We start from the raw sequence: 8549 nt of genomic DNA, 5'->3' as shown, positions 1-8549 counted from the left end.
TGCCACATGTGAGTGAGATCATCTGGTATTTGTCTTTCTCTGACTGACTTCTATAGCCCCATCCATGTTGTTGCAAATGGCAATATTTAACTCTTTTTGATAGCTGAGTAATATCCCATGGTGTGTGTGTGTGTGTGTGTGTGTGTGTGTGTATAATCTTCTTATATATATCTTCTTTACCCATTCATCTGTCGATGGACACTTGGGCTGTTTTATAGTCTGGCTGTTGTAGATAATGCTGCTATAAATATTTGAGTACATGTATCCCTTTGAATTATTATTTTTGTATTCTTTGGGTAAATACCTAGTAATGGCACTGCTAGGTCATAGGGTAGTTCTATTTTTAACTTTTGAGGAACTTGCATTCTGTTTTCCAGAGTAGCTGCACCAGTTTGGATTCTCACCAACAGTGCAGGAGGGTTCTCCTTTCCCCACATCCTCACCAACATCTGTTGTTTCTTGTGTTGTTGATTTTAGTCATTCTGACTGGTGTGAGCTAATATCTCATTGTAGTGTTGATTTGTATTTCCCTGATGATGAGTGATGTTGGGCATCTTTTCATGTGTCTGTTGGACATCTGTATGCCTCTACCGGAAAAATGTCTATTCATGTCTTCTGCCCACTTTTCAACTGGATTATTTGGATGTTAAGTTTCATAAGTTCTTTATAGATTTTTGGATACTAACCCTTTATCAGATATGTAATTTGCAAATATCTTCTCCTATTACATAGGTTGCCTTTTAGTTTTGTTGATTGTTTTCCTTGCTGTGTAGAAGCTTTTTATTTTTATGAAGTCACACTAGTTTATTTTTGCTTTTGCTTCTCTTGTCTCAGGAGACATATCTACTAAGACGTTGCTATGGCTGATGTCAAAAAGTTTACTGATGGTGTTCTCCTCTAAGTTTCTCATGGTTTCAGTTCTTAATTTAGGTCATCAATTCATTTCAAATGTATTTTTTGTATGGTGAAAGAAAATGGTCCAGTTTTCATTCTTCTGCATGTTGCCGTCCACTTTTTCCAACATTTGTAGAGAGACTGTCTTTTTCCCCATTGGATATTCTTTTCTGCTTTGTTGAAGATTAAATGACCACATAGTTGAAGAATAAGTCCACTTTACTTTTATTTTTTCATTTTTTTAGTTTAAATTCAATTAGACAACATATAGTACATCCTTAGTTTCTGATGTAGTCTTCAATAAGTCCACATTACTTTTAAAGAATTAATAGCAAAAGCAGGAAGCTTATTTGTTGTCATTCAGAGATATCAATACAAGTTGGCATTCTTTTGTTATATTTATCTTTTTTCCTCCATTTATTTTACTTCAAATATATTATCCTCTATATTAAAATATATGCATGTGCATGTGCGCATGCACGCACACACACACAGACTTTCTTTAGTGCTGCTACCCTTTCTAGCCACTGACTACATTTTTTTCATTACATGTCAAATGTTCCAATCACTCTGTCTTCTTTCATTATCAAATATATTCATGCTGAAATTTTTCATCCATTTTTCCCTTTTTACCACTTTACCATTTTTACCATGACTCTACTGAAACTGCCTTTTCTAAATCTTCCTAACTTGCTACTCATCAAATATGACACTTTTCTTGACTACATTCTAATTAGTTGGTAAGTTAGTTGGTTAGGATTACTGGCAGTTTGACACTCCTCAAAACTCTTTTCTGTTTGGTTTTTTATTTGGTTCTACTCTTTTTTTTTAATTTAAATTCAGTTAACCAAAATACAGTACATACTTAGTTTCATATGTAGTATTCAATAATTTATCAGTTATGTATAACATCCAGTGCTCATCACATTATGTGCCCAACTTAGTGCCCATCACCAAATTACCCCAACCCTCACCCACCTCCCCTCCAGCAACCTTTAGTTTGTTTCCTGTAGTTAAGAGTCTTTCATGGTTTTCCTCCCTCTCTGGTGATTTCTCATTCAGTTTTCCCTCCCTTCCCCTATGATATTCTGCACAGTTTCTTATATTCCACAAATGAGTGAAACCTTATGATAATTGTCTTTCTCCAATTGAACTATTTCACTCAGCATAATACCCTCCAGTTCTATCCACATTGATGCAAATGATAAGTATTTGTCCTTTCTGATGACTAAGTAATATTCCATTTATATTTGTATATATATACATATCTCACATCTTTATCCATTCCTCTGTCAATAGCCATTTTGGCTCTATCCACAATTTGGCTATGGTGGACATTGCTGCCATGAACATTGGGGTGCAGGTGCCCCCTTTTGGATCACTACATTTGTCTCTTTGGGGTAAATACCTAATAGTGCAATTGCTGGATTACAGGGTAGCTCTATTTATAACTGCTTGAGGAAACTCCATACTGTTCTCCAGAGTGGCTGCACTAGCTTGCATTCCCACCAAGTGTAAGAGGGTTCCCCTTTCTCCACATCCTTGTCAACATTTCTTGTTTCCTGTCATGTTAATTTTAGCCATTCTGATTGCTGTGAGGTGGTATCTCACTGTAATTTTGATTTGTAGTTCCCTGATGCCAAGTAATGGGGAGCATTTTTTCATGTGTCTTTTGGTCATGTGTGTCTACTTTGGAGAAATGTCTGTTCGTGTCTTCTGCCCATTTCTTAACTAGAATATTTGTTTTTGGGTGTTGAGTTTGATCACTTCTTTATACATCTTGGATACTAGCCCTTTATCTGATATGTCATTTGCAAATATCTTCTTCCCATTCTGTAGGTTGAATTTTGGTTTTGTAGACTGTTTCCTTTGCTTTGCAATAGCTTTTAATCTTGATGAAGTCCCAATAGTTTATTTTTGCTTTTGTTTCCCTTGCCTTTGAAAATGTGTCTAGCAAGAAGTTGCAGCAGCTGAGGTCAGAGAGGTTGCTACTTATGTTCTCCTTTAGGATTTTGATGGATTCTCATCTCATGTTTAGGTCCTTCATCCATTTTGAGTTTATCTTTGTGTACAGTTTAAAGGTCCAGTTTCATTCTTCTGCATATCGCTGTCTAATTTTCCCAGCACCATTTGTTAAAGAGACTGTCTTTTTTCCATTGATAGTCTTTCCTGCTTTGCCGAAGATTAGTTGGCCACAGAGTTGAGGGTTCATTTCTAGGTTCTCTATTCTGTTTCATTTATCTATTTGTTTTTTGTGTCAGTACCATATTGTCTTCATGATTACAGGTTTGTAATAGAGCATGAAGTCTGGAATTATGATGCCACCAGCTTTGGTTTTCTTTTTCAGCGTTCCTCTGGCTATTCAGGCTCTTTTCTGGTTCCATACAAATTTTAGGATTATTTATTCCAGCTCTGTGAAAAATGCAAGTTGGAAGAAATGGATGCATTCCTGGAAACATATAAACTACTAAAGCTGAAACAGGAAGAAATAGAAAACCTGAACAGACTGTCAACCAGCAAGGAAATTGAAGCAGTCATCAAAAACCTCCCAAAAAAAACAAGAGTCCATGGCCAGATGGCTTCCCAGGGAGTTCTACCAAACATTTTAAGAAGAAATAATATCTATTATTCTGAAGCTATTTCTTTTTTAAGATTTATTTATTTATTTATTCATGAGAGACACAGAGAGAGTCAGAGACAGGCAGAGGGAGAAGCAGGCTTCCTGCAGAGAGCCCTATGTAAGACTCAATTCCAAGGTCCAGATGACACCCTGAGCTGAAGGCAGATGCTCAATCACTGAGCCACTCAGGCCCTGAAGCTGTTTCAAAAACTAGAAATGGAAAGGAAATTTCCAAACTTGTTCTATGGGGCCAGCATTATCTTGATCCCCAAACCCGACAAAGACAAAGACCCGATCAAAAAGGAGAATTATAAACGAATATCCCTGATGAATATGGATCCCAAAGTTCTCATCAGGATACTAGCCAATAGTATCCAGCAGTACATTAAAAGAATTATGTACCAAAACCAAGTGGGATCTAATCCTGGGCTGCAAGGGTGGCTCAACATTCACAAATCATTCAGTGTGATTTGCATATAGCATTAATAAAAGAAAGAACAAGAACCATATGATCCTCCAGATTGATGCAGAGAAAGCATTTGACAAAATACAGCATCCTTTCCTTTTTTTACAGCATCCTTTCTTGATTAAAACTCTCCACAGTATAGGGATAGAGGGAACATACCTCAATACCATAAAAGTCATCTACAAAAAGCCACAGTGAATATCATTCTCAATGGGAAAGAACTGACAGATTTTTCCCCTAAGTCAGGAATACAACAGGGATGTCCACTCTCACCATTGCTGTTCAACATAGCACTAGAAGTCCTAGCCTCAGCAACCAGACAACAAAAAGAAATAAAAGATATTCAAATTAACAAAGAAGTCAAACTCTCACTCTTCACTGAGACATACTTTATGTGGAAAGCCCAAAGGACTCCACCCCAAAATTGCTAGAACTCATATAGGAATTCAGAAATGTAGCAGGATATAAAATCAATGCATAGAAATCAGTTGCATTTCTATACACTAACAAGAAGACAGGAGAAAGAGAAATTAAGGAATCGATCCCATTTACAATTGCACCACAAACCATAAGATACCTAGGAATCAACCTAACCAAAGAGGAAAAGGATCTGTACTCTAAAAACTACAGAACACTTATGAAAGAATTTGAGGAAGACAAAAAGAAATGGAAAAACATTCCATACTTATGGATTGGAAGAATAAATATGGTGAAGAATCTCTATGCTATCCAGAGCAATCTCCACATTCAATGAAATTCCTATCAAAATACCATCGACATTCTGACAGAGCCAGAACAAATAATCCTAAAATTTGTATGGAAACAATTTGGTTCTTTCAAATCTAACTTCCTGAACTTGAAGTCACTTAATATTTGATTTTGCCTCATATATATTCCAGCCACTAAGATTAACTAGAGAATAATTACAACAAATACAAAAGTTTCTTCTGCAAACACTGGCCTCCTCTCTTTATTTTTTCCTTGTGTCTTTCCGATATCCCTTCTCTAGCTGAGGAAACATTATTCTTTTCTAGTCCCTACCCTAACCCAACCCAGTTCCATCTCATCACTCTCAGGATTTTGTCTTTCTGATCATACCAGAGAAATTAAAAGCCTCAACATAAATAAGTTCAACCACGCACCTCTCCAAACACACATGCCTACAAACCTGAAGTAATCCATCCTTTCTTCATAGGGAAGAATTGTCTTAAAAAAAAAAAAAAAAGAGTTGTCTTCACTATTATAAGGGTATTCCCTTGTGCTCAACTCCACATACTACTTCTCTGGTTATTTCTCTAACAATTATAACTTCTTTTTCCCCTTTATCTTTCCTATCTGCTACATTGCTTTTCCTGCTAATAAAGAATAAATATATTTGTCATATTCCCCTTCACTCTAAGCATCTCCATATAATGTGTTTTTCATCTTTTCAATGAATCTACTCTGTACCATTCAAAGGGAGCTTTTTTTTTTTTTGAAGAATATTTTCCTACCTGTTAGGATAGGAATTCTTTTTTTTTTAAGATTTTATTTATTTATTCATAGAGACAGAGAGAGAGAGGCAGAGACACAGGCAGAGGGAGAAGCAGGCTCCATGCAGAGAGCCTGACGTGGGACTCGATCCAAGGTCTCCAGGATCACGCCCTGGGCTGCAGGCGGCGCTAAACCACTGCGCCAACAGGGCTGCCCTCAAAGGGCGCTTTCGATGACCAAACATATTAATTGAGCTTTTGTTTAGCTTACTTGACCCCTCAGTCATAATTAAAACTATAGATGCTCTTTTTCTCTTTTTTTTAAATTATTTTTATTTTTTATTTAATTTTTTATAGATTCTCTTAAAGATGTTTTCTCCCTTGCCTTCTCTTACTCCTTCCCCGCCCCCCCACATCTCTTCCTTTATCTTCTTTTTCCTTCTGCTCATCATTTAATTGACATTTTCCTCTTTTCACTTTCTGAGTCTCCACATTCTCTCTGAATGACCTTATCTCTTCTGACTTCAACTATCTTTCAATTGTTGATGAATTCTAAATCTCTGTAAGCAACTGAGGCTTTTTTTTTTCAAAGTTCTGATTCACATATCAAACATCTTAGTGGACCTCGCTGACAATGCCCTTATGTATATAATAGAAATGATGGTAATGATGATGATGATGATGATGATGATGATAGCATAAGTTTTGAGGACAGACATCTTGTTTTGAATCTGAGCTCTATGAATTAATATATAGATCATCTTGAGTAAGAAATTAAATGTATAAGCCTTAGTTTCCACATCTATCAGATGAGGATATAAGTATCCAGTTTATCCATTTGCTGTGAGAATTAAATGTAAATAATTTCTATAAACACAGTAATTATTTTCTACATGATACATTTTAGTTATCTATAATAATAACAAATATGTATAACTTAATGCACACATATGGACCACTCTACACACATTTTATCTTTTTTTTTTACGTTTTATCATTTAAATTTCAATTCAGCACAACCAAAATTGAAACTATTATACTCCTCTGTTTTTTCCATAATTTATTTTCCTCATAATACACCCTTTCTTTCTTATGCTGACACAAATACTAAGACAACTAAGTTTGGAAAGGGGAGCTACTTTCTCTTCCTTCCTTTCCTTTCTACCTATTGGACATTTATATAGTCATGAGATTGTATCTCAGATCTCAAATCTCTCTTCTCCTCTCCATTCTCAGTTATCACCAACCTATTTTCTGACCCTATACTTTCTATTTCTTATACCTCTATGATCTCTCTGCCTGCTATGTGGTTCTTTCAAAAAATAGAATAATAGAATAATCCTTAGGAAATGATAATTGTATCATTTCCAACTCCCATTAAACCAATTCAATGACTATTCATTGTTTATAAACTGAAGTCCAAACACATGAACAAATTCTACAGCAACTCTGCCTGACTGCAAATGTCCGCAAGGCCATCTTTCCCCACTTCCTAACTCTTAACTCATGCTCCTTCCATACCCTAAGGTACATGAACCTGTGCCTTTGGCCTTTGTCATTTCCTCTGTGGAAGTTCACTTCTGCTTTATCAGCTAGATAAACTCCTAGTCACCCTTAGTACTTTACTCAATGTCACTTCTTCACCTGAGTTTTCAAGAAGTCCACTAAGCTGAGTTGTTATTTTCCATCCCTCTGATTATCTAGGTTTTACACCTACCACTATTAACACATATTTTCTATCATATAAGTATATTTATTTTCAATACTGTTTTTTTCTATTTTATGAATTCTTAAAAGACAAAGATCATCAATGATTTTTATCCCCATCTCTTGACACAGGTAAGTTTTTCATTCTTTAAAAAAATTTTTATTTATTTATTCATGAGAGACAGGCAGAGAGAAACAGAGACATAGGCAGAGGGAGAAGCAGGCTCCCTATGGGGAGTCTGATGCAGGACTTGATCCCAGGACCCCAGGATCACAACCTGAGCCAAAGGCAGACACTCAACCACTAGGTCACCCAGGTGCCTCAAGTTTTTCCATAAATACCTATTTAACAAATCAATAAGTGTATATCCTATGCACATTTTATCACACAAATTTATATATTTTTAAGTTATATTCCCAAACACAAACACTTATACAATCAAGAATAGCAAAGCATGAGTTAATAATAAAAATGATATCTATTAGCATGGATACCCACAGATGACCAGCAGGAAAAATAAGGCATGTTCACCTGGGCTTGGGAGTAGGTAAAATTGCAGAAATAATGGGCTCTTTACCTCCCTACCTTAAGCTCCAGAAGAAGCAAAGATAATAAATTGGCCAAATACTAAAAATAATAAATAAATAATAAACCAAATACTTTACCTTCTGCTTGAGATAAGAGACAAGGATGAATACTGTGACAGAGATGAAAAAGCAAGGTATTGGGTGTTACAGTAACAGAAATCCTCAAAAGCTGTCATATTCATCTCAATTTCTAGATTTAGAAATTTTCAAAATCAAAATACCAGGTTTCCATGTAGCCTTCTGCCTGTAGCAATGGGAAAAGTTCAAGGTGATGAGAACAGAGTCAGCAAAGGGCAGAGAAATGTCTGCCAGGGTCCAGTTGTTAGAAACTGAGGTCAATGCGAAGGCTATTACCCTAGAGATTTTAGGGTAAAAATTCTAATTTTATCTCTGTGTACAGAATCTGATCCCTGCAGACATTTTGGAGCAGAATTTCTGTACCACATTCTTACAAGGAGAGTTAAAGATAAATGCCTCTCCCACCACACACACCAAAAAAGGAAAGATGGTATTGAATAGGAAAGACCAATTAATTCTTCACAACTTTGTGGAAGTTCCTGAAGAGATGTAGTCCCGTGGACAATTTCCTATTCTTACCTGCTGGGCTGAGATAAACATAAAACAGCAAAGTCACTGGTAAAGGGGTTAAGGGCTGAGTATACTATGGTGAAATCTGCAGCCTGAAGATCCAAATCCTACTTGGCAGTTTTCAATGAATTTTTATTCCTAGAAACTCAAAATATTTCTCTATCCTAAACCTTGCCAACCATTTGTCAAAAACACAAACCTAAAGTCTCTAAGG

This window comes from Canis lupus, chromosome 21 (assembly GCF_003254725.2).
Source record: "Canis lupus dingo isolate Sandy chromosome 21, ASM325472v2, whole genome shotgun sequence".
NCBI classification, from domain to species: domain Eukaryota; kingdom Metazoa; phylum Chordata; class Mammalia; order Carnivora; family Canidae; genus Canis; species Canis lupus.
Note: the sequence above shows the minus strand (reverse complement) of the source record.